Genomic DNA, 26,738 nt, shown 5'->3' on the forward strand with positions numbered 1-26,738 from the left:
GTGGCTAAGAGTAGACACCACTCTTGCAGAAGACCAAAATGTTACTTGTCAGCACCCATACTAGGCAGCTCACCCACTTTGGGACGGTCACCACTGCATGTAACTCTAGCTCCAGAGGAACCCGACGCCCTCTTCTGACCTCTATGAGTTGTGTGTGTGTGTGTGTGTGTGTGTGTGTGTGTGTGTGTGTGTATACATGCTTGCATAATTTTAAAATATAATCTTTAAATACACCTATATTGGTGGAAACATTAACCAGTGGGTAACAGCAAAGCAGGGAAGTCTCCTTTGGGGGCCTTGGAAGCTATCTGATGACATGCTTAGCTTTGGGTGTGTGCTGGTCTGTGTGTACATTCCAGGAGAATTTACCTGCTGGTCCCAAAGACGTTAAAGTCAAATACGTAGGCAGGCAATAAATGGGTATTTCTAGGGCTAGCGATATTTTGGCTCTGGACTTGCTACTTCCCAACTCTCCACAATCATTGCATTTCTAATCAATCAGACTGCCTTGTAGAACATTTAATGTAGGTGCAGCTTTTCTGGGAACTTGTGTGGGAAGCAGACAAAGTCCTGTGTGGATGTGTATTTGTTGACATGAGCACAGCCATGTCAGGGATTCCCAGTGCCTCAGACCCGGGGAAATGACAACAAAGCCTTCCCTGGGTGAGGCTTAGAGGAATGACAAGGAACCAGTGTTTGTGAACAAGTGACCGACCAGTGAAGCTTCCTCCTCCCTGAGGACTGCAAGCTGGGACTGCTGCCCTGCAGAGACCCCTACTGTGATCAGCTCACTCTAACTTGCTCAAGCTGTACAAGAGAGGCTGCCTCCTTCCCTGCTCTGTTGGATAGAAGAAACACACATGCAGCTCCCAGGCTGCTGGTGGTACTGTAACCCCATCCACAAGAAGAGCCCAATTCCAGCTTGTTTGCCTGTATCTGCTGCTTCTTAATTTCCTAATCACCCTGCTGAGACTTCCAGGACCCAGCAGTGTGGTTCCCAGTGGACTCCGGGTAACAGAAGCTCACAATTCAGAGCAAAGACTGAGGAAACATTAGACCTGGACCACAGAGCAATGGAGCAGCCTTCCCGCCTACTCTATGCTCGGCATCCTCACACGCGGCTCAAGCTGTCTGGAGCGCCCACTCACTGCCCTCTTAGAAATTACACCCTGCCCAGAGCCACAGGAACTGGGTGGCCCAGTGGCAACTGGCTGATGAGATTGCTCTGACCAGTGCTGGGGTTCCATTCCCACTGCCTAGGCATTTTCTTCCAACTTCCCTTAAACAAAGGAGATTGGGACCCCAGAGTCCTCTCTTAGGAGACTCCCAGAGCTTGGCTTCAGACTCTAGCTGGCTGCCCTGTGGGGTGGACAATTGTACAGGCTATTAAGTTAAGCCAGGAGGCCATCTCCCCGGTGACCGGTATGGTGTGACAAGTGGGTCCAACAAGCTGTGCCACCAAATAACTCTTTGATCCGGGATTAAGCAGTGGATTCGGATAAACCTGGGCTCAAATCCTAGTTCTGTATCCCCTTAATTTCTCTAAGCTGTGGCTTCTGTCTCTATAAAAGGGGATGTGATGGTTACTCTTCATTATCAATTCGGTTGGATTTAGAATCACCATAGAAACATATTCCTGGGTGTGACTCTGAAAGTGTTTCGAGAAAGGTCCAGCTTGGGAGGAAGCCCCATTACCCTTGATGTAGAGAGCACAGTGCCATGGGCGGGGGTCTCAAATGAATTAGCATGGGAGCTCCAGCAGAGCACCTGCCTTCACAGCTTCCTCGATGCTGCTGATACAATGTGACCATTGCCTCGGGTCTCTGATTCCATCCCTTCCCCAACATGAAGGAGACAGGCTCACACTGCTGTTGTTTGGGGTATTTTGTTACAGCATCTAGGAAGTAACTAATACAGGCATAAGGGAAGTGCAGTCACAGAGTCTAGGTTAGAGGCTCAGCCATTGGGTAGGCTGCAGAGCCAGACAGGGAGTCTCCTGCTCCATAGTGACCCAGGGGGAATTCCAACCTATGTGCTCTGCCAACAGAGGAGGCAATCTGTACAAGGCGCATAGGGAACTCCGAAACAAGGCGAAGACTAGATTTACAATTCAATCAGCCAGCCCTGGACAGCGGAGCCAAGCAGAACTTTGTGATTCTCTTATAAATTAGCGAAGAAATAAATATGTTATCATATGTTATCCTAGCCATAATGAACTTTATTAGAAGAAATAATATCCTCAAAATACAGCTGATAATAGTTAAAATTTCACACTGACCAATCTGAGATACATATATAAATCTTGGCAAGAATGAGAGCGACGCAGAGAGATCAAACTGTCTTGATAAAATTTCAATCTGCAAATATTTGTCCAGGAAAATTGGATTTGACAGAAACAATGGTCACAGAAGAAAGCTAACAATGGCAGAAGTTATAATGGATACAATTTGATGGACATATTAAATCCTCTCTGTACAAATTACAGAATGTGGAATTAAATTCTTTAGAATCATTTTAGTAAAATTTTTAAAAAATACTGGAAATAAATGTACTAGATGGGATAAGAAACTGATCAAGGAGTTACACGGGATTAATGTAACTTTTACCCTTGCCTTCATGGGTACCAAGTCCGAGACACCAAGGTCCAAGCATCTTTGTGAAGGGTCTCAACCCAGGCTGGTGCTCGATGCCCAGTGCCGAGTAGCAGTCAGTGTCCTCGACCAGGTGGACCTCAGGCACACACAAACAAGACCTGCTCTTAGAGCCTAGCATTCAAGATGGATGCTTCTGGAAACCATCTATGTTTCTAGCACCCTTCCACCCCCCACCCATGGGTACTATCCACTTTTCCATCTGTTCCTCCCACCCTTTCTCCACCCTTAGTCAAAGTGGAAGACTTGAACCTGAAGCCCCAAAGGCTTCCTGCGATTCACCTGTCCATCCAAGCTCTGCCCTCCCATAAGCACCTCCTGCCGAGGTCACCAATGACCTCGTGTTGCCAAAGCAACAGAAACTCCAGCAGTACTGTCTGTGCCCATCACCCTCTCCTTCCGGCAGAATAAGAAACTGAAGGCCAGCTGAGGGACCAAGTCCTGAATACTGAAGAAGGATTCTACAAAGTATCTACCACACACGCCAGACTCAGTAGGTCTGCAAGAGTCCTAACTCCACTTGAAGCTTTCCTGGCTGTCATCATCGTGGTTGAGGTACTAGTCACCTCCTGCCCAGGTGAATATGCTAGCCTCTACTTGATTGGCTTGGCCCCCTCCGGTTCATCTATCACAATTACCATCTGCCTGGATTTAAAAAAAAATAGGATCATATTATTGTCATCCCAAGTAGGGAGGGAGCGAGGAGGAGGGAGGTCAGAGCATCCCTAGTGACTTGGATAAATTTCAACTTCCTTATCACCCATGGCTGCTCAGTTGGATCTGGAGGTCTAACCTTAAGCCATAACCCCAATAGCCCTCCTTGCCTTGTCGAGACCCCAGAGAAGATTTGGTATATTCAGTATACTTCTCTAGCTGTGGATATAACATGTGTACCATAGAATTCGTAAGCTAGTCAGTCGGGGAGAGTTACGTTTTTGTTTTGATTGCTATATTGGGGATTGAACCTCGTACATAATAGACAAGCACTCTACACTAAGCTATAGCCCCAGGCTTCTTTTACTATTTATTTTCAGATCAGATTTTACTAAGTTGCCCAGGTTGGCATTGTACTCACTCTGTAGCCCAGGCTGGCCTCGAACTTAGGAACCTCTGGCTTCAGCCTTCCCAGGGGATGGAATCACAAATCTTTGCCTCTAGACCAGGCTGCTAATAAGATTTTTTAAAAGATTTGTTTGTTTTGTTTTGTTTTTTAAAGACAGGGTCTCTCTCTATAGCCCTGGCTGTCCTGAAACTTACTATGTAGACCAGGCTGACCTCAAATTCACAGAGATCTATCTGCCTGCCTCTACCTCTTGAGTGCTGAGACTAAAGGCTTACATGGCCACACCTGGCTAAGATTTATTTTATTCTTTCGTGTGTGTGTGTGTGTGTGTGTGTGTGTGTGTGTGTGTGTGTGTGGTTTTGTGTGGTTGTCTAAGTAGGGGTATATACGTATGCATGCAAGTGACAGTGGAGGCCAGAAGAGGGCACTGAATGCCCGGGAGCTGGAGTTACAGGTAGTTAGTTGTGAGCCACCTGACATGGGTGCTGGGAACCAAACTTGAGTCCCCTCCAAGAGCAGAGCGCATTCTTACCCACTGAGCCACCTCTCCAGCCCCGTGATAAGGGTTTAAGCTCATGCCACTAACATGTGGCCAGTTACCCAAGAGGAAAAAGAAAAGCTGCTGCCAGCATTCCTTAGAGACTGTATTTACAGAAGAGGGACTGAGACACAAAGAGCAGATGAGCGCCCCCTTGTGTCATGACAGAAAAAATGCACATACCTTCAACTCTGCCACCTAATTGTTCTATACCTCAGAAGGGCATCTTCAAGGTCTGAAGTCACTTTAACTTTGCCACTTTAACTGAGTGCACGGATTAACATGCACTCAGTGGTTTACGTAACATTAACCTATTATCTTAGCAGTCTTCTGAGGTAGAGGGGAAAGTGTCAGCTTCTTCTCGCTTCTAAAGTCGGCTTACATCTTATAGCTCCTGGCCCCACCCTTCAGCTTAAAAGCCAACAGTATACCTGTCCATCTCTGGCCCACTAGTCCTCCACCATCACAGCGCCTTCTTCCCCCTGACCAGGGCCCTTCTCAGAAGAGCCCCTGTGACTTTATCAGGCTCCTCAGGCAGTTTGTGATAGATGACCACCCCATCTCAATATCATTAACCCAGTCACACCTGCAAAGTCCCCTTGCCCTGTAAGGTGGCACCCTCACAGACTGTGGGGATTGGAGCAGGGACATCTTCAAGGGGTCTCTCTGTTATTTGGCCCTCCAGTGTCCTGACACAGAATCTTACAAACGCCAAATCCATACTAGATTCATGCTTCTCTCTACAGTGAGTGGTAGCCATTTAGCTGTTCAGCAAGCAGAGGACCCCGCCTTGCCCAGTGGTGCTGGCCTTGGTCGGTGACTTGCTCCTCTCAATGGAAACTCGGCGGAAGATACACAGCCTTAAGTATCCTTAGCTGTTTCCCAATCCACCGAGAAGCATCTGCCAGCTGCCTGCAGCCCCTGAGAGGCAGCCCATAGAAACATACACAGAACACAGGGGAATCCAATGTAGCTTCTGGTGACCTCTAATGGCCCAGCCAAGAGAGGCTGCACATGCTGGGCCTGATGGATTGCTTTATTTAACTCCGAATGTGAAGCATATCAGCATTCTAATATACCCAGCATAAGTATGTGTTGTGACACATTTTATATTACTCCTCCTGGATTAAGTCTTCAAACTCCAGTGTGTATTTCATGCTCAAACAGCCCATCTCAGGAAGGACCAGCTCCACTTCAGTGAGAGACAGTACAGGTCTAACCCCTGTTCAGAGTTTCTTCTATGTTCCTTCTTCTTAGCTACACTCTAAGAAAAGAGAAAGGTGTGGCATTACATTGTGGGGATTTGTTGAGTTGATGAAGGCCAGAGCAGGGGTGGGAGGGGGTGAGGTGGGGGGGGGAGGACACTCAGCATAGTGGGGAGGGTGGTGTATTAGTGACTTTCCTGTTACTGTGATGAAATTCCATGACCTGAAGCAACTGGAGAGTTGAGCTTCTTTAGGCTTATGGTTTGAGAGGGAGAGTCCATAATGCAAGGCTTGGGGGTGGGAGGGACACCTTGGTTATGCACTCTAACTCAAGTCAAAGCCTTCCCTGCCCTGGGCTCCCTCTGTAAACTTTGTAGACTTTATATACTTTGTAAACTTTGTATACTCTGTATACTTTGTAAACCTTCAAGGCAGAGTGGCCTGGACCCCACCTGAGGAGCCCCAAGTGACCAGGCCCCATCCCTAGACCTGCCTAAGGGCATGCTAACAGCTGTAATGGCCATTCCCAGGCCCAAGGTGGGAGAGTGGCCAGGCCCCACCCTACAAGAAAAAAAAATCCCAGCAAGCCCTGACCCCAGGCCACGCTGGAAAGCGCCACCATCCAACAAAGCCTCTATAAACCCTGCATTCTGCCCACTTCTCTGCTTCATCTACCCCAAGTAGAGGCAGCCACCCTCCTGGGTGAGGTTCATTGTGCAGTGTGACTTTGTGGTATTCCTTGCCTCTCAGCTACCAGGATACCTTCTGGTCTGTAACACTTTAAAAGCATGGCAGCAGTCAACCAAAGCAGAAAGCAGAGCGATTAACATCTTCAACCACACACACCGGAAGCAGAGAATGAACTAAAAATGGGGTGAGGCTATAAACCCTCAAAACTCATGCCCAGTGACGTGCTTCCTCCAGCAAGGAAAGTTCTATCGCTGCCCCACCCCTCAAATAGCACCTCAAACTGGGGGCCAATGTCAAATGCATGAGCCTGTGGGAGACACTTATTCAAACCAACAAAGACGGGTAGGGACCGCCAGAGCTAACTCACAGCAGCTGCAAGGAAAGATTGGGAAAGATAAGCTGGGAGCACAAGGACGGAGGCCTGAGCTGGGGAGGCTAGCTGACAATGGAGGCATCGATGACACAACGTCAACTCAAATCTGAAGGTTGATGCCGAGACGTGGTAATGTCACATACGTGTGGTATGAAACACAGCCGATGGTATGTACACCCTTTCAAGGATTTCAAATCGAAGGGCATGATTCATCTGAAGGGACAACTACTCTCTGTGCTGGGGCACAAAGGCCAGCCCGGAGACCCGTGAGGGATGAACAAATGAGGCACAGTGTATTTGTGTGCCCTCTGTCCTAACATATAGCTTGGTTGCTCTGTGTCTTTAGTTTCTCTGAGTGAGCTTTAGTCAGTGGCATATTTGGCTTTATGTCCATTGATTGGGAATAAAAGTGATATCAGCAAATATATATGACATGCCAACCATAGACAAAGCCTACATTGTATCCTATACATAGGACTTCGTTCTGAAGAGCCACCCACTGTGAATGCTCCCACTGAAGAATGAGTGGCCTCATTCTTCAGGCTTAGCAACTCAAGTGTCGGTGCATTCGACCCAGGCAGGTTTAAAAATCAGTGTGTCATTCAGTTTGTGTGTGTGTTAATATATATATATATATATATATATATATATATATATATATATATATATGTTACTGTTACATAGTATAAAGTATATATTACTCTTAATGTGTGTAGACACACACATATATACACATATATATAACATATAACTTTTAAGGTACTCTTATGATCAATAATCAGGAAAATATATTTTAAAATAGATATCACTCAAAATATTAACAAAAATATATAAAACAACTCTAGGGCAACCAACTATAAGGAAGATGAAATACCTAAGAATTTAAACAAACAAGAGAGTAACCACATTCACCAGAGTGTATAAAAAGATTTAAATCCATGTTCCTGAACAAAGAGAAATAATACATTTCTCCTTGAATAAAAGTAAAGATGCCACTTCTGCCCTAAATGATAATAAATTCAATGCATATTCATTTTAAAAATTCCAGGGGATATTCACAACATGTGTCTGCACATAATTGATATTCTTGGCAAACGCGAAGCCCTTACAGTCATTATGAAAAGACAGACACTCTGCATCATCATCTGTGGCTGTGGAGCAGCTTACCCCAAGTCTAGCAGCTTGAAACGCCTTACTTCACACAGTCTGACTCCCCAAACTCTGGGAGGAGCTCAACCGGGGAGATGGGCAGGGGCTGAGGAGAGAAAGAAAGAACTTGTTAAAAACCTTAAAGCCTGACACTGGGGCCTAATAACACACTATATGCAAATAACATACCATGACCATAAATGGCTTTTCTCTAAATGTACACCATAATCTGCTTGCATCATTCTCAAACTGTGCACCAAGGTACCCCAGTGTGATGAACAAACTCCAATGGGATGTGTTAAGCTTGGGGTTGAGGGTGGGAGGAACACAGTAACTTTTCATAGTGCTGGGTGGTACACAAGCAGCTGAGCTAGCCATTTCTTTGGTATATGAAGCTGCATTCTTTTGTTGATAAAGTGAGCTAGAACTTTTTCTCTTGTTTCTCATCACACCTCTCTTGCTTTAAAGAATGGTAGAAGGGTCTGGAAAGATGGCTCAATGGTTAAAGCAATTTCTGATCTTGCAGAGTACCTGGGTTCACAGCACCCACACAGCTGGCTGAAACCCATCTGCAACACCAGTTCCAGGGGACCGGATGTCCCTCTGGTCTCCATAGACACACACACACACACACACACACACACACACACACACACACTTTTTTTTAAGGGACAACAAAAAGTGCCAGGTAGGCTAAGCCACAGCTGCCCTGAATTGTACAGAAAGTTGGAGCAGACAGTAAGAGCAGCTGCCCAGGAGACCACAGGGGACAGCAGCCCAGTTGGAGATGAGTCCGTAGAAGAAAGCAAGGGCTCCAGTCAAAACCATGGACACCAAGATGACTTGGAATGGAAGCCGAAGAATCGCCAGTGTCAAGAGGTTCTAGGCCATTCCTGCAGGGGACTGGGCACCCAGACATTGTGGTGACAGGAAGTGGAGAGTAGTGAATGAATCCATGTGTTGGAACAGAATAGGACAAATAGTTGCCTAAGTGCCCTGAAAGAGAGAAAAGGCTGGGCAATCACTCAAGTGTCACCTAAAGCAGAAGTTCTTAACCTGTATGAGTCAAGAGAACGCGTGTCAGACGTCCTGCACATCAGGTATCTGCATTACAGTTCAGAACAGGTAGCAAAGTTACACCGATGAAGTAGCAATGAAGATAATTCTATGGTTGCTGAGGGGCGGGGGTTGTCACCACAACACGAGGAACTGTCTTAAAGGGCCAGAGCATTAGGAAGGTTAAGAACCACTGTGTTAGAGTCAGTTGCAAAGCACCTGATATTGGTAAACAGCCATGTGCCATATGTTTGAGCTCATCGAGACGCTTGCTATGGATTGGGGCTGCCCCCGTTCTTCAGACACAAGTATGTTTATGTCAAGGGTGTTCCAAGGCCCCTTGTCTCAATGGGATAGCACCCCTAAGTCCGTAACAGGGAGGAGAGAGACCAGCCAAACAGCCCAAGAGTAAAGAGTATCATGTCCCTGAGAACAGCTGGGTCAGCCATCTCCAACAGATGTCACTACTGTTTGTCCCATAATAGAAAGATGTCTGCACTGGGAGAGAGAAGCTGGAAGCCCGGCTGCACAGAGAAAGCTAAGTCGGGAACCCCAGCCAGCTGCCTCAACTTCCCCAGTCAGCTCCTGCTAAGATATTTGCAAGCCTCTGATTTGATGAAGTCCCCTTTCTGCCGCCCTCTGGAAAGGTTCACCAAAGGGGACACTCTACTGGCACCCTCCCTCCTGGAGACTCCAAATGGCTTCCTAAAAGGGCTTTCCAGTCAGCTTCTAAGTGTTTTGAATATCTAGTTTGATGATGTTCTGCCTTCTGTCTCACCCACACGTCGCTGGCTATTTTACTCTTTTACTTTGGCTTGCTGTATACTTAATAAACTCACTCACTCAAAAGTGCGAACACGGCTACGGCAGGTCGTTCTCTGGAGCATACAGAAGGGTAGGGCACGGGCCATAGGAGTCTCTAGCTGTGCGAAGTGTTCACTCAACTTGGGTGAGGTTCTTTGTGTGCCCTTTCCTGACATGGAAATTACACCCTTGAAGGGAGGGCAGTCCAGGTTGGCAAAAAACCTACAGTCCTGGGAGATTTGTGTAAGCCACGGTATATGTGGCTTCCAGTTTAGCAAGCTCTACCATGGAAATCAGGGTCACTCTAAGACAGATGTAGCAAAGTCCAGCCCCGGTCAAAGGGTTCCCCCTAGGGGGTCACAGTTTGAACTTCTGGGATCATGCTTATGGGGATTATTTTATGAGGACAAATTCCATTTTTTTTATTTCTTGCTCATGGACTTCCTGCCACAATTCTGTGGCCCCATCCCCCCAAGTCTTAACAGAACTGTGTGCAGTAGGCAGAATCCCTATTTTCTAGGAACCTCTCATGGGCCAATGACATCCCTGTGACCCCTGTGCTTCCACACCATCACACAGAGCTATGAGACACTGGGACTACACCCTGGCCATCCCCGGGCCTTGGCACCTCTCTTCAGGTGCCCAGACAGTGGGATCTCTATTTAAGGGTGATGCAGGAATCTCTGTGCCTTTGGCCTGTACCTAAACTCTACTCTACAGGAAGGGATCGGCCTTTCCAAAAACAAAAGCCAGTAACTCAGGCCATGGCTGACTGCAACCCGGCCATGTTGCCCTACAGAGACAACAAAGCCCTGTGTGCCTGTTGACTACTAGACTGGGAAGAAGACAAAGAGGGAAAAAAAAAACCTAGAGAGAGTAAAAAAAGAAAAGCAAGAAAAAATGGATGTCTCACTATATGACTAGCCCCAAGGGCAATATTTGTTCAGCCATGATGGTTTGATGAGTTAGCAAGCCAGAGGTAGGTGGTATTTCACCCACTAACCTTCAGACTAAAGTCACAGCATAAAACAGAACAGCGTGGCCAGCTTCCTGCAGAGGGATGTAGAGATGTGACCTTCGGGCTCAGCATGGAAGAAGCTGGTCCCACACCATGCCATTAGCACTAAGCCACAATTGATCACCACAGCAAATCAATGCAAGCGAGGCCCCTTCCAAAGCTCTCTACAAACTGGCTGTGTCGTGAAATACGAGCTTGTGAAGTTTCTCATTTTGTACAATTCTGACATTTCTTGCGATGTGATTAAAATATAATAAGATCAAATAGAAAATACTATTTGCTCAATCACCTGCAAACCTAACACAGTCAATAGTGCAATTCCATCCAGGAAGAAGTCATTTCCCAGACTCCATAAAGAAGCTCACATTTAAATTTCATGTTCTCTGCTGTTACTGTGAAAAATTACATGTTTTAAATATAGGACAAATACAGGCTAGGCCAATTCTTGTTATAATAAATTTTATTTCAACATCCTCAGTAAATAAAACCTCCAAGCCCTAGCCAATGAATGGCTGCTTCAAGGCTCATTCAATAATACAGAGTTCCATTCCAAATAATGATTTGTTCATTTCCTTTGAAGTCTAATTCAAGTCCTTTTCCCCTGAGAAAGCCCAGGTTTCCAACTATTGCTACTTCCTTCCACGCATCTTAGAACACAGACCGCCTTCGAGTCTGGGGCCCTTCTCTTCCTGCCTTGAGTGGGCAGCTCTTCAAGGTCAAAGAACCTCTCTGTAACATCCTCCACTGCTCTGCATTCCTGGGTACCAAGCCAGTGTTCCACAGGAAGCCCGTACTTCACAGATATTTCCTCATTGAAAGAGCCCATAATAATGGCGTTTAACCCATGGCGGGCTTTCTACCCATCCATCTCCCCCGCTGCTAGAATCCCCATCACACCAGTCATTTCTAGTGAAGACATGATATTATCCTCAGAGACCCGCACACACACAGTCATTTTACACACTGTCAGCTTCATCTATTAATTTTCTTACTGTCAGAGACAGTTAAGGGAGCCTTTGTGGAAATGTCTAAGGATTTGTAAAACAGAAGCATATTTGTTTGGCTTCCCCTGGTACACGGGGCTTAGGAACTGTGCAATCATAAGTATCAGCCTGTGCTCTGTGGCTTTCCCATAATTGACTCTGGGAGGCAAGAATACAATTCAGAAATAGAGTGCTGCTGGGGGGCCCTAGTACTTTCTAATCTACAGAGCGTTTGAAAAAAAAAAGGCTAAATCTTCAAGTCAGAAGCTTCTAGATTGAGATTACCTTTAACCCCTAACTACAGGTAAGAGTAGGCACCAGTCAATGCAAAGAGACCCCCTCCATGCTTTTAAAGGACTGTCAGAACTAGACCAAGCAGGTGCCTGGCCAGGATATCAGCTTCTGGGGGAACCAGATCTAGTGGGCCCCTCCTAGCCACATGAAAGAGCCATGAGCAACAGTTCCTGGAACTTGGTAGAGAAAGGTTCCTAAAAAACGAAAGTGCCCTTATCACACAAAGGGAAGGAGATGACACATACTGCTTGTTTGAGTGGCCTGTCCTCTACAGGCTCCTATGTTCAAACACTTGTCCCCATGTGGTGGCACCATTTGGGAAGGGTGATCTTATGGAGAAAGTGGGTCACTACGAGGAGGCAATGTGGCCAGCTGGCCCCTGCCATGCCTACCCTCCCCATGATAGACCACAGGGCCAGAAACCAGACTAAACCTTTAATTCTTTTAAGTTGCTTCTCATCAGGTATTTTGTCATAGTGGAGTGACTTATATAGCATCTGTGATCAAAAACCCTACCACAGGCAGCCCCTTGGCTGCTTTGATCCCAAGTGATAGACCATCAGGCTGAATAGAAACTTCTAGAACTAAAATGATCCTTAGAAGCTAACTTGCCTTGGCCTTGTGGATCAGAAAGTGCTCAGTCCAAGAGTCCAGAAAGCCTCCTCAAATTGGCTTGAACACAGGAGACTACAGCCCCATCGATTCCGAATACCTGGCTCCATCCATTTCCTCTGATGGGCCACCTTCTATGTTCTGTTTTCACAGCGGCTTTCCTCATGATCACGAAATGGCTGCCAACTGCCACCAGGATTCCACTCTTAATTGTTCACCTCCAAAAGAAAAGAGAATGCTATCTCTCAGAGTGCTGAACTAAATTCCTGTGCTTTGTTCTCATCAGACCATCTCTCTGTCTCTCTGTCTATCTCTCTCTGTCTCTGAGCCTCTGTCTCTCTGTGTCTCTGTCTGTGTGTGTGTCTCTCTCTGTATCTCTGTCTCTGTCTCTGTCTCTCTCTGTCTCTGTCTCTCTCTCTGTCTCTCTCTCTCTCTCTCTCTCTCTCTCTCTCTCTCTCTCTCTCTCTCTCTCTCTCTCTCAAGCAGAGAGTGGGATTCTGTGGCCTATTTGGTCCAGTCAAGGCCACCGTAGCTTGAGGTTAGTAGACCTAGCGGAGTGTGGGGCTGGGATCTGTCATTACAATGTCCATCTCTTCTGCTTCTGAGCAGAAGGTTCTAGACTCTCAAACTCTCATGTGATTCCTTTTGTGCTCTGTCCAGGAAAAGGTCTCAGATGCCAGGAGCACTATGTAAAGCAAACAGCCTTCTATCTGTGCCAGACCGCAGGAGACCCAGAAATATGAAGAAACATTCATTTCCCACCTGGGACTGTGGATCATGGATTCAGCAGCCATTTTGAGCGCTTGAGTCCTCTATCAACTAGTTCCTGGCCAGCAGCACCCAGCAGTGTAACTCTGGGAGAGGCCACTAGGCCAGAAAGATTCAGTTAGCAATCTACCCCAGCGAGCACCGAGCCAGTTCTGCTCACCTTCCACTGTCTTGAAAACAAACTGCTCTAAGGAATTGGTCCCTACTGTCAGAAGAGCACCAAACAGAGCCCTTCATCTTCCTTCCTCCTCCTCCTCCTCCTCCTCCTCCTCCTCCTCCTCCTCTTCCTCCTTTCTCCTCTCTTCATCTTCTTGCCTGAATCACAGGTAAGGATCCGAGATAGTGCCCCTGCCTCCACGCCTCCCCAGCCCCAACTGCCCATGCTTATCCAGGAGTCCCAGCTTTCTTACGGCCACCGCTGGACCAGCTGGCCAAAGTGTGTGTCACACAGTGTATGTCACACAGACCTGTCCAAATAAGATACCAGTCCAGTACATTCCTCTAGCCCCTTGCCTTTGGCATCCCAACTCCACAGCTGAGATCCCCCAGAAGACAAAAGGCAGGTACTGATCAGCTTCAGAGAGAGGCCGGAATCCACAGAGGGAGGGAGGTGGTCCATGTGCGTCACGAGCCAGACCCTGACCCCAAGCCCTATGACCCTTTCCTCCCTCCACACACTGCCTCACTCAGAACCACAGCTGTCCCTGGACAGAAGTACCAGGCTTCGAAGCACCCTGCCCTCTGCTCTAGGGGCCCAGGACCTCACCTTGAGCAAGCCCAAGGCAGCTGCTTCCTGCAGCAAACTCACTCAGAAGTGCTCTGTGCTAAGATCGCTGTCTGGCATCAGCCGAGCTGGCCAGACCACAGCCGTCCCTGGGCACTAGGTACCGCTCAGGCAGACAGCCTCAGAAAATCCAATTTACCTCTCCCTTGCTTCTGTTATTGCTTTGAGATTTCTTTTGCAGCGATCTGGGTCTTTTGATGCACAGTTTCAATCTTTGGTGAGTACAGATATTTCCTAGGAAACCAAAGTAGCCCTTTCCTTCGGGAATGTGCTAGACACAGAGGTCTCTTCCTTCAGAAAAGTGCTGGACACAGTAGTCCCTCCCTTTGAGAAGGTACTGAGCGGAAGACTCCAGGAGCACAGCCACCTTGGTCCTCATGCCAAGGCCACTGAGCTAAGGCCATCACGCTAACCCACCTCCTGAGTCAATTCAATGCACAAGTAAGCAGCGAGTGCCTGGGTTGCTGGGGTCCAGGAGCTGGGAAGCCAGCAGAGGACAGCCAATGGTACCTCTCCTACTCTCTAGAGCCCCTGCACAGGACAACCAACCAACCACAGCTCCTTTGCAAGCCTTAGGAGGGGCTCCATCCCCAAAAGAAGGTGCATAGGTGCAGGCACATACAAACCCACCCATCTTCTCGGGTGCTAGTGGGTCCCTGGTCCCTGAAGCTCCCAAAGTGGAGCCCCAGGGACTGGGTCACCTGGTCAAACAAAGAGAAAGGTGATGACAGAGCACCCTGAGGGGGTCCTGTTGAAATCCTGGCATGATCCTTCAAATTCCTGGGATGGATCCTAACCCCACTGGCCCCCAGGTCTCAGTGCTTGACTTTCTTGCATTCCAAAGGCAAATTCTTCTGTGGTGGTCTCTTAATATAAAAATGGAAAGGAAATCTACATTCTAGCCTGGGAACTAACTGACCCTGGGGAGTTGAGGGTAGAAGATGGCATCAGACTTGCAAATGAGCTTTCCCTCACACTCCTGAGGACCGGGCCTAACAATTTTCTCCAGGTGAACATGAGTGTGTGCATGCGCACTTCCCTGAAAAAGTTCTTCCTGATTCAAAACCCTGCAAAGGAAACCGTTTAACATGCACCGAGGGAGCTGGCTGCTTTGTGGAAGCTGCTGGTGAATTTCCTTGCAAGGCAGGGGACACTTCAGGGATGTGCAAATTATTTCTCCTTTGTCAAAGCAGATTTCTGTAGAATGGGAGGAGACAGCCGGGGGGGGGGGGGGGGCAGGGGAGGTGCCTGAGATGCCTAACTGCTATGTGTCTGCATGCCAGAAGAGCGTTGCACTGATATTACATTGTTATGAAGTGGGGGTTTGGGCTTTGGGTCTATTTTTCTTGCTTTTAATTATGTGTATGGGGAGGGGGCGGGGTTGTGTGTGAGTTCAGGTGTACGTGGAGGTCAGAGGTGTTCGATCCCCCTCCCACGGAGCTGGAGTTAAAGGCATTTGTGATCTACTGCATGTGGTGTGGGTCCCAGCAATAGAACTCTGGGCTTGTGCAAGCACAGTACTGCTCCTAACTACTGAGTCATCAAGACGTAGCTCAGACTGACCTCAAACTTGTGACCCACCCACCCCCACCCCCTGTTTCCACACCTTTAGTATATGCTACTGATGTGTGCCACCACAACCAACTGTTTCCATTTTTGAGACAGGGTGACACTGTGTACTTCGAGCTAGGCTGGAACTCTCTACATAGACCAGGCTGGCCTCAAACTTGCAACAATCTTGCCCCTGACCTTGACCTTGACCCTGACCCTGACCCTGACCCTGCCTACTGACAACTGGGACTACAGGCATGTACTACTACTATATCTGGACAACAATATTATTTTTATTATCTATTGCAAAGAACAAATATAACTGAATCCTCAGACATGAAGAAGACACTTTATCACAAAGGCAGGCACGCTGGCAGGGAGGAAAGGACAGGACTGACACTCAGAAGTCTCCAGGTTGCAGCAAACCAGTAGAGTCGGCCAAGACTTAGGTGGATGTCAGGGCCTGGGTTGGGGCTGAACCTGGGAACCAGCCCAGAGATGAGGAATCCCAGCGGTCTGAGCTTCCTTCAGATTTTCTGAATTTGTGGGCTGCCAGCTGGAAGTACTCACCAGACTCCATGTGCCTCTGCAGTGGGGGGCGGGGTGGGGGGGGTGGGGGGGTGGGAGGGAAGGGGACGCTCTATGCACATAAGCTAACCCTACCCATGAGCTCATGGAAAAGCAAGAACCATGGCGCCAGAGAGCCAGTGGGTCAGCCACCCTGCCTTACGTGCAGCTGCAGCCCAGGGCGGAATAGAAAGAGAGGGAGGGGCCAGAGACCTCCCTGGATGGATGGGAGTAAAATGGTCCCTATGCATTAAAGAGAACCATCAGAGGTATGCAACTACCCTGCGGATGCTGCAGGCCTGTGTCAGAGAGAGGTTCATCTTTGAGCAGACCTGTTCTTACTCCTGCCCCTAAGCCCACAGCCAACCTGGCTTATCTGCTATGCCAGACGGAACCACCTAGCGGCACCAAGATTACCTCTGGATCTTTCCTCAAAGAACAGAGAGTTTTCTATTATGGAAAAGGCAGGTGAGAATAAAGCTTCAATTTTAAAAGGCTTTGAAATGCGTTTCAAGGCAACTAAGTCAGCTGTGCTGCCTGGGGCACCTTAGTACTCAGGCTTCCCTGCAATGTGCCTCAGCCATCCAAGCCTTCTTGGGTCTGTCCCATGGCAACTTTCATTGCTTCTCCAAATAAGATGTGCATCCCACTGCTAAGACATCAATCAGGTCATCTGGGCTTCTGTTAGCTGGCCTCACCCACAGCTTCTGGCTTCAAAGAAGACGCAGCAGTAAATGCTTTCTAAATCTGGAAGAAAACAACATGTGAACCCGAGTCTAGGTGCACATCAGAGGCCAGGGTCTGAAATATTGTTGAACTCTGAGGTCAAATTCCACTCGTCCCACCCCAGCTGACCACATAGGAACCTTCTCGAACCTTCTCTAGGGTCAGGAATGGCAGGCAGCATGCGGTAATATCCATAAGCTCGGGTTTTCACTTCCATTCTTAAAGAGAAACAAATGCTGGAAATAAGTCTTTACAAGTTGAGAATCTTGATTTTGTTTGCTCTGAGACAGGGTCTTGTGTATCTGCCCGGCCTTGAATTTGCTGTATAGCTGAAGATGACCTTGAAATTCTGATCTTCCTGCCTCCATCTCCTGAGTGCTGATGTTTTTTGACATGTGTCAACCCACCACACCAGGTTTATACAATGCTGGGGATCAAACCAGGAGCCTCACGCATGCTGGGCAAATACTCTATCAGCTGAGCTACAGCCTCATTTCCATAAAACTATAAGATCTTCATATGTTTCCAGAGAGCACGGAAAGTGGTTTGGGGAGATCAGACGAACCTGCTGACAAATGAATTTTAAAATCGATTTGTAATTTAGCTGAACAAGTGTTAACTGCCGTAGTGATTTTGATTATTATACTCTTTTTAAACGTCCTTATTCTCAGTCATACATTATTTAATTTATACTTACAATGGACCATTGGTTGCAGTCAGGAAGCATATGAGACACTGATGTTAAAAATACAGCAAATTAATGAAGATGGTAAAAAATTATAATAATTATGCAAAAAAAAATCTCCCCCAAAAGACTTTTGCCACATAGATTAGCCATGACCATCTGATCTGAAATCACATATGGCACATCTACAGAGCAGTCTTCAGAGCTTCAAAATTACAATGTTTAAAAAGGAAAATAACAGTGACAATTATGCCCTATTGGGTTTTCATTTGTTGGTAATAAAAACAGCCTACACAGGCAATATGTTATTCATAGCAAAGTGCTTACAAAAACACAGCATGAGGCTCTTTCTCTTATCTTGTCATTTAAAACATAAATGCAAACATTGTGGAAATAAGTCATTTACAGGTTTTTTCCCCCTTAGTGCAAAAAACGAGAGTGTAAAACACCAGGTCACAGAAGCAGCTGCTCTGCTAGATGCTGAGCTACCCTGTTAAATTCCAATCTGCATCTTAATATGAATTCAGTCCCCAACAAACATGTCATAATTTATGTGTCGGCAAAGCATGCTTTTTCTTGCATAACTAATTAAAAAGAAATTAAATTAGCCAGTGTCTACCAAGCACTTATTGTGGCATCTACTATATAGAAAACACAAAATAAATGTTAGCTACCATTCCTATTATAAAAATATTATCAGTTGTTTAATGGGAGAAAATTCAGTTTATCCTAATATGTAATTAGTATTATGAAATACTATTTGTGGAAACACTCTAATAGAAACTTTAACAATACTGATCTCACTTTTAAGTTTAAAATATCTCTTACTGCATATAACTAAAAAAAAAAAAATGTAGAACTGCGGAGATGGCTCAGTAAGTAAAGTGCTCACGTGTAAACATATGGACCTGAGTTTGATTCCCAGAATCCATATTAAATAAATAAATAAATAAATAAATAAATAAATAAATGCCAGACATAGTGGTATGTTTTTTTAATTCCAGTGTTGGGAAGGCAGAGATAGGCTGAGCATGGGGACTCCTTAGCCAGACAAACCATTGTTTTCCAGGCCCAGTGAGAGATCTTGTCTCCAAAAAGAAAGTAGAGAGAAACCAAGAAAAATGCAAGACCTATCTTACTTCTCTTGCTGAGTGAGATTCAAGCATCCTCCCTTGGGCCCTCCTTGTAGCTTTGGGTCTACGGGCCGTAGCTTGGTTATCCTGTACTTTGTGACTGATACCCACTTATGAGTACATACCATGCTTGTCTTTTTTGGGTTTGGGTTACCTCACTCAGGATGATCTTTTTTTCTAGTTCCATCCATTTTCCTGCAAATAGGCATTGGAGGTGGATGGCAGGAGGGAACTGAGTGCTAGAGGGGAGCAAGTTGGGGATTAGGAGTAGGGAAAGCAGGGGAGGGGAGAGGCCAGGTGAGAGAGGTGCAGGGCATCTCCGGGATATGCCAGGGACGTGGGATAGAAGAGGCTCCAGGAGTCTATGGAGGTCACCCTAGCTGAGACTCCTAGCAGCAGAGGTTATGGAGCCTGAACTGGCCACCTCCTGTAGCCAGGCAGGACTTCCAGTGGAGGGATAAGGACACCAACCCACCCATAAAAACCTTTGACTTAAAATTTGTCCTGTTGACAAGATGTGGAGGTACAAAGATGGAGCAAAGATGGAGGGAATGGCCAACCAAAGACTAGCCCTACTTGAGACCCATTTCCATGGGAGAGAACCAATCCCTGACACTCTTAATGTTACTCCGCCATGCTTATAGACAGGAGCCTAGCATAACACCTCTGAGAGGCTTCACCCAGTAGCTGATGGAAACAGATGCAGAGACCCACAGCCAAACATTAGATGGTAGAGACTCCTATGGAAGAGTTAGGGAAACAACTGGGGGAGCCAGAGTGGTCAAGGCCTCCACAAAAAGACCTACAGAGTCAACTACCCTAGCCCAGGGGGGCTCACGGAGACCAAACCACCAACCAAAGAGCATGCATGGACTGGTCCTAGGCCCCCTGCCTATGGGTAGCAGATGCACAGTTGGGTCTTCATGTGGATCCCCTGACAACTGAAGTGAGGTCCCTCTCTGATTCTGACCCCTGCCTTTAGATCTCATACTCCTAACTGGGCTGCCTTGTCTGGCCTCAGTGGGAGAGGGTGCACCTAGTTCTGCAGCGACTTAATGTGCTAAGGCAGGTTGGTACTCATGGGGGACCTCCCCCTTCTCTGAGGAGGAGAAATGGAGAGAATCAGGGGAGGGAGGGATGTGGCGAGGGGACTGAGAAGAGAGGAAGGGGACCGTAATCAGGATGTAAAGTGAATAAGGAAATAAATTAAAATGCACGCAAGGTCTACCTCTGGCCTACAAACACATACATGTGCATACACATACATAGGGAAAGAAATGGGAAGCAGAGTGGAAAGAAGGGAGGGAGGAAAGGAAGGAAGGAGGGAGGGGGAGAGGGAGGGAAGAACAGAAAAGAGAGGTACATGTATGTGCACACACAAAGAAAAATAAAACTGGTTGAGTGGCAGCTACGAACCCTGCGTGCTACAGTACTGACCCACCAGGCAAGATGAGCCTATTAGTGCTACCATGGCATGACCGTTAGTGTGGTAACCAGCTGCTTGCTGAGCGGATTGGAAGCTCCCTACACAAGAGGAAATTCATGCCGAGTACTGTAAACCTTATCTTACGAAGTTGCAAGCCCTAGTGTGGAAATTACTGACATTATTTTGCTAAGTGGACACAATATGCCTATTTAATGGCCTTCTAAATATTTATGTGTACTCTGTGGATTAGTGCTGTCGTCAGCTTTACTCGGGGAAGATTCTTCTTGCAGTGGGTGGTGGTTGCTTACAAAGACTCCTAACTGTCTGAAGTGCTGACAATAAGAGACTTCTCTATCACCCCTGCTCCAAGGTTCAGGGGATCCCTGCAGAAAGGAGGCAGAAGTAATGTTAGAACAGGAAGACAAGGTGAAGTGAAATGGAATTCTGTTTTCTGGACACAACATAAGGGTTGCATCCTTGAACTCTTAGCAGTTGTAAGTACCAGTGTAAGATCTGCAAAAGACTGGGCCTATCCGGCCTGGGGCACGGCAGTTCTTGCAAAGGTCTAGAGTTCAGTTCCCAGCACCCATATTATGTAGTTCATAACTGTCTGTAACTCCAGCTACAGGGGATCTGACACCCTCTTCTGGACTCTATGAGCACCTGCACTAACATGTGTACAGTCCCACAACACACACACACACACACACACACACACACACACACACACACACACACAAAATATAGTAAATTTTTAAAAGATTTATTTATTTATTATTATGTATACAGTGCTCTGCCTGCATGTACTCCCGCAGGCCAGAAGAGGGTGCCACATCACATTACAGATGGTTGTGAGCCACCATGTGGTTGCTGGGAATTGAACTCAGGACCTCTGGAAGAGCAGTCAGTGCTCTTAACCACTGACCCATTTCTCTAGCCCAAAAACACAGTAAATCTTAAAGTAAGATTGGGCCCATCAATATTCTGTCATGGATTGGGAGGTACCTCAAGGATCTGTTCTTCTTCCCTGACAATTTATAGGTGCTCAATGGTTCCTAAGAAGACATTACCTAAGACCTCACTCCTCCATGAGGCTCTACAGGCGGTTAACGGTGGCTGGAGAGATGTTTTCTTCAATGGTATAGCTCTTCTAAGTTTCCCATGCCCCTCTAAAGAACCCCCCACCCATGTTCCTATGAGTAACCCTAATTAAATTCAGAGGATCGTGGGTATCAGAGGTGGGGGGCAGGGGCATGAAAGTAGATAAAGGATGAGTTGGGAACAGAAAGAGGATCAGTAGGAATTGGGGGGTGGGGAGTAGGGGCCAACCTGATGAATGTGATCACAACAGAATACATACACTGTATTAGTTTTCTGTTGCTGTGCTAAAACACCATGACCAAGGCAAATGATAGAAGGAAGGCTTTATTTGGGCTTATGGTTCCAGAGGTGTAAGAGCCTATCGCTATCACAGGATGGAAGTGTGGCAGCAGGCAGGCATGGCACCTGGAGCAGCAAGCTGGGAACTCACATCTTCAATTCTCTCCGCTCTTGCTTTGTGCCTCAGGAGTGGACCTACATGGAAGCGTAAGTGGGGTTTCCTCCCCTCTGGCTTCCAGTCCAGCCAGTAGAATGTGCCAGAAAATTAGAGAGCAAATGGAGAGGAAGTTTGAGCTAACTCTTCCTCCCCTCCTTGCAGGCATCAATTTAGCAGTAACTACATTTCTCTACCTAAAGCCACAGCATCTGGGGGGGGGGGGGGGGGCGTCATCTGGCCCTGGTCTCCAGCTTCTGCTGGGTTCTAGAAACATCTGGTTTTTTACTGCCTCCTTCCACTCACATAGCCTTTCTGAGATGCTGGGGATGGAATCTAGGCTGTCAAGCATGCTAAGCCACTGCTCTTCCACATTAGCCTCCTCTAGGCCCAGACTCTCTTTAACTATTTAAGGGTGCCATTTTTTCTTCCTGGATTTAATAATGATCAATTAGCAAAAGTGGCTCCAGGAAATGAGTTCTCAAAGTGAGATTTAAGAAGTGAGTTACTTCCGGGACAGTGGTTGCGCACGCCTTTAATCCCAGTACTCGGGAGGCAGAGGCAGGCTGATCTCTGAATTCAAGCCACCTTAGGCCACAGATCAAGTTCCAGGACAGCCAGGGCTACACAGAGAAACCCTGTGTCAAAACACCCACTGGGTTACTTATTTCTTTGATAACATCCCTTTATTTCTTTATATTTAAAATACATACGCACATGTGCAAATGTGTGAGGTAAGAAAACTTCAGGTGTTGTTGGTTTTTTGCTTGTTTGTTTTTGTTTTTAACCTTTCACTTTGTTTCAAATAGAGTCTCTCTCTCTCTCTCTCTCTCTCTCTCTCTCTCTCTCTCTCTCTCTCTCTCTCTCTTCTCGGTGCCTATGTTTGTATACCCCAAGCTTGGTGTCGTCCACCCAGTGCTGTTTCAATCCGGCTCAGAGACAACAGGGTCCTGTCCTGGCTGCTTAGACCAGAAGCTGCTTGAGCTGTGAATGTCTGTCCCCTTCTCCTCTGTTCTTAGGTTTCACAGGACTTGGTTCTTAGCCGTCAGCACAGAACCCTGTTTCACACTGTCCCTGCCTCCGCATAGCCACCCCTCTCTCATCCTTTTTACCTCACACCCAAAGTCTTTCATCCACCTGGGCCAGAGCAGAGCCTTTTCTGTCAGGTCCTAGATTAAGTCCAGTAGCTGTTTACCCCCAATGTTTCATCTTATTCTGATTTTCAAATGTACTTTAGTATTTGCTCCCTCCGTGGGAAAGGGGGAGTCTATTCGGTTTGTCAGGCTTCTTTTTATTTTATTTACTGTTAGTGTGGATGAGTGTGGCCAAGGGTGGCACGCATGCTATGTGCATAGAGGTCAGAGCTAGGGATCGAATTTGGGTTGCTGGGTCCACAAGGCAAATGCCCTCACCCCCTGAGCCATCTCACTGGCCCCTCAGTTTGTAAGATTTATTTTCAGCGTTTGAAATACCTTCTCTGACCTGGCCCCACAGCCCTGAGAAGAGCTCAGGTCTTAGAGAAAATATTCATAGTGTCCACCAGGTGATTCCCAGCAGAGTATACACCATAAAATCAACTACCAAAAAAGTTTCCACGTGTGTGTGTGTGTGTGTGTGTGTGTGTGTGTGTTATACATACATATATATACATATATATACACAGCATGGACTACTTTAAGGAGAACAAAAGTGGTGGCTGGTTGTTGGGTGCCAAGGCTGCCGAGACACTGTTCTAGCTCCTTGAGTGGCGTCTTAGTTAGGGTTTCCACTGCTGTGATGAAACACCATGACCAAAAGCAGCTTGGGGAGGAAAGGGTTTATTGAGCTTACCCTTTCACAGCACTGCTCATCATTGAAGGAAGTCAGGACGGGAACTCAAACCGGGCAGGAACCTGGAAGCAAGAGCTGATGCAGAGTCCATGGAGGGCTGCTACTTACTGGCTTGTTTTCAATAGCTTACTCAGCCTGCTTTCTTATAGACCCCATGGCCACCAGCCCAGGGACGGCATCACCTACAATGGGCTGGGTCCTCCCCATCAATCACTAATTAAGAAAATGCCTTGTAGCCAGATCTCGTGGAGACATATTCTCCATTGAAGCTCCCTCCTTTCAGGTAACTCTAGCTTGTGTCAAGTTGACACACAACTACCCAGCACAGGTGGCCTTCCTAGCATCTAAGAACAGAGGCCCTTCACAAGCTGTAGACAGCCAGCAGGAAGATGAGGAGAGGAAAAGGCCAGGGTAGTGAGAAGTTCCTACTCGAGTCCTACGCAGGGTGGCTGTGCCTCGCATCGTCAGGGAAGCCCCGGAAATGGTATGCATCACTCCTAAAGATGTCTACATCAGGTATGAGGGGACTGACAATGGTATTATTGCCTTGTACCCATCTGTCATTGGTTGAGGCTGCCCTCAAGAGAAATGAAAGTCCCCAGGTATCTCCTACTCTCTGCAGAGGGACACAAATCTGAACGGCCTGAGGTCAGACCACAGCTGAGGAGCTGTGGCCCAGGGAAGGAGAGAAGAGGTGTGCACGAGGAGGGGTGTGGACACAGGAGCGCGGGCAGAGCAGCAACAACACGGGACCCACAACACCTGCTTTGTCCTCTGTCTCCTCTCACAGCTTACTCCCTTCCTCATTAAGGTGTCAAGGCAAATGTCACTGACTCCATCCTCCTGAAGGAACCACACCCACACTCACACCCTTCATCGCCTCCTCACCAGGCTTCAAGGTTCTTCATGGTCCAAACTGCCATCCACGATGATCTTCTTGCTCGTTACTGGTCTTCTGTACACTGGCAGTAGCACTCACTCCAGTGGCGGAGTAGGGACCTGACCTGGCTTCTCATGTTGTTCAGAGAGGCATCTTGAGTGCTTTCTGTCGTTTTGCTTGGAGGATATCACAGTGGATTCCATGGCTCTTCATTAGTATATTTCAGAAGCAGCTGGGTGATATTGACTACAGTACACTGCTCATAATTCATTTAATTTCCTAATAATCTAATGGGGCAGACACCACTGTTAACCATCACTTGTATGTCAGGACTCTGAAACTGGAGCCGCTAACTGGATCAAGGTCATGGGGCTAGGATGAAGCACGGCCAGGACATGCATCCCATAGCAAATGGCTCCAACATGCTTCGAATAAAGCTGTGCTGTCTCTACTCTCTTCTGTCTACTGCATAGTAGCCCCACTGTCCTCTTCTGGGAATGGACTATGGTTTGCAGAGGGACCAGAGCTTCCTGCTAGCCCCAGTCAGGTGATTAGTGGCAGCAGGATTCTGACTCTGACCCCATTTCTTTTTATCATGCATCTCCATAAGTGAACGGACATCCACTGATGGCGTGAGTGGACACTGCAGTCCTTTCACCCATGCTTGCCTCTGCAGGCTCTCAGCTCCCCTTGGTAGTTTCTGTGGTGATTTGAATGAGAAATGTCCCTTATAGGCTTCTGTATTTGAACACTTGGTCCCCAGTGGGTGGTGCTGTTTTGGGGGAACCTTTAATAAGTGGAATCTTATAGTTTGTTCTCTCTCTCTCTCTCTCTCTCTCTCTCTCTCTCTCTCTCTCTCTCTCTCTCTCTCTCTCTCATTCTTATATGTAGATGACAGGTGATCTCTGTGCTTCCGGCTCCTGCAGCACACCCTCCCTGCCATGACAGACTCTATCCCACAAGTCAAAGTAACCCCTTCCCTCTTTAAGTTGCTTTTGAACGTGACATTTTATGATAACATAAAAGTAATTCACACAGTCCCTGGTGATCATTTCTTGCCTGCTTCTCAGGATGGAAGGAGGAGGTGCTCCAAGGCTAAGGGAGTCTCAGACCCTTCCCCAAACCACACACACTGGGGGCTCCACCTAGGCCACAAAAGTGCTTTAATCATTCAGCAGCCAGTACCCCTCGCTGTGGCGGGATGAGCCACCTGCCTAAGGGAGGGTCAAAATGCCAAGAAGAAGTGTTCCACTAAAACCTGGTCTCATAAAACAGAGGGTAGAGCAGTGTCCATGGGGGGTAGGAAGAGGAACATATTGCTTACTCTTCTTATTGCTGTGACACAGAACTGGACAGAAGCAACTGAAAGGGGAAAGGTTTTATTCTGGCTCAGGGCTCAGGGGGCACAGTCCATCATGGCAGACACGGCAGCAAGGGTGTGAGGAAGGCGGTTAGTCATATCAACAGTTGGGAAGCAGAGAGCTTAGCATGGAACCAGGTTGGGCTAGCCCTCCAAAAGCCCACCCCCTGGCCTTAGATTTGGCATCTAGGTCACATGTCTAGCCTTCTACAACTTCCCAAAGCGCCAGCACTGGCTGGGGACCAACAGTGCACACATAGGAGCCTGTGGAGAAAATGTCACACTCAAACTGTAACATAGAGGCAGGTGGGAGGCTAGAAGGAGAGGTACCAAAATACAGTCACCTTGGGAGGGATAAGTTCGGGGCCCTTAATAGTAATTTACTGTAGACCTCATAAAGTGCTAGCAGAGGAGAGTTTGAAGCTGCGATGCAAAGAAGCCATCCCTATTTAAGGAATCACCAATTGCTCTCCTGGATCTTCATACACTATAGACTAAATCATCCTACTGTGTCCCTTATATACAATTACCAAGTATCAGGGTTTTTTGTTTTAAGTGGAAAAGAAGTAATCCAACATTAAGTGTCAAGCAACAGCGATCTAGACACAGGTGGGCTCTCCCGGATTGAATGGAGTCTGGGCAAAGGATTCTGGATGGCGTGGCATTGGTATGCATACACTGGACAATCTGCAGGCATCAGAGGCTGGCACTAGACCCAGGACTCAAGATCCTAACAGATAAACTCCTCTACAATGGGTGAGTTCGAAAGCCACGGAATTTTACCGAGCAGTAGAGAAAGGAGACGCCTCAAAGTGGTGCAAAGGCGAAGTGGAGTCAAGGGGTCCCTAAAGTTCATGCTCAACAACATGAGTCTCAAGAAAGTGATCATTTCCTGGTTCTTGCATGAGTGTTTAAGAAGACTTTGAGGAAGGGAGGGGGATGGTAGAGGGGCTAACATGAGCTGCCAGTCAGCATCTGTGGTTTTTCAAGGAACTGGGATGTCCTTGGCTGCCGTGGGGAAATGGAGGCCGTCAGAGTCACGACCTTACCCTGACTGC

At 47.2% G+C, this 26,738-nt stretch overlaps 1 long non-coding RNA gene across 1 annotated transcript in view; it reads right to left on the reverse strand.

Annotated features, from left to right (window-relative positions):
- Window positions 1-5,241: 5,241 nt before the first annotated feature.
- LOC311586736 overlaps window positions 5,242-26,738 on the reverse strand; it is a 41,102-nt gene continuing 19,605 nt past the window's right edge. The window contains exons 3-4 of the long non-coding RNA XR_014775638.1: window positions 7,688-7,775; window positions 5,242-5,516 (exon numbers count right to left, since the gene is read on the reverse strand). This is a non-coding gene — a long non-coding RNA (uncharacterized lncRNA). The remainder of the gene's footprint in view (window positions 5,517-7,687; window positions 7,776-26,738) is intronic.

The sequence above is a fragment of the Acomys minous genome (assembly GCF_964271855.1).
Source record: "Acomys minous genome assembly, chromosome: 16".
Taxonomy (NCBI): Eukaryota; Metazoa; Chordata; class Mammalia; order Rodentia; family Muridae; genus Acomys; species Acomys minous.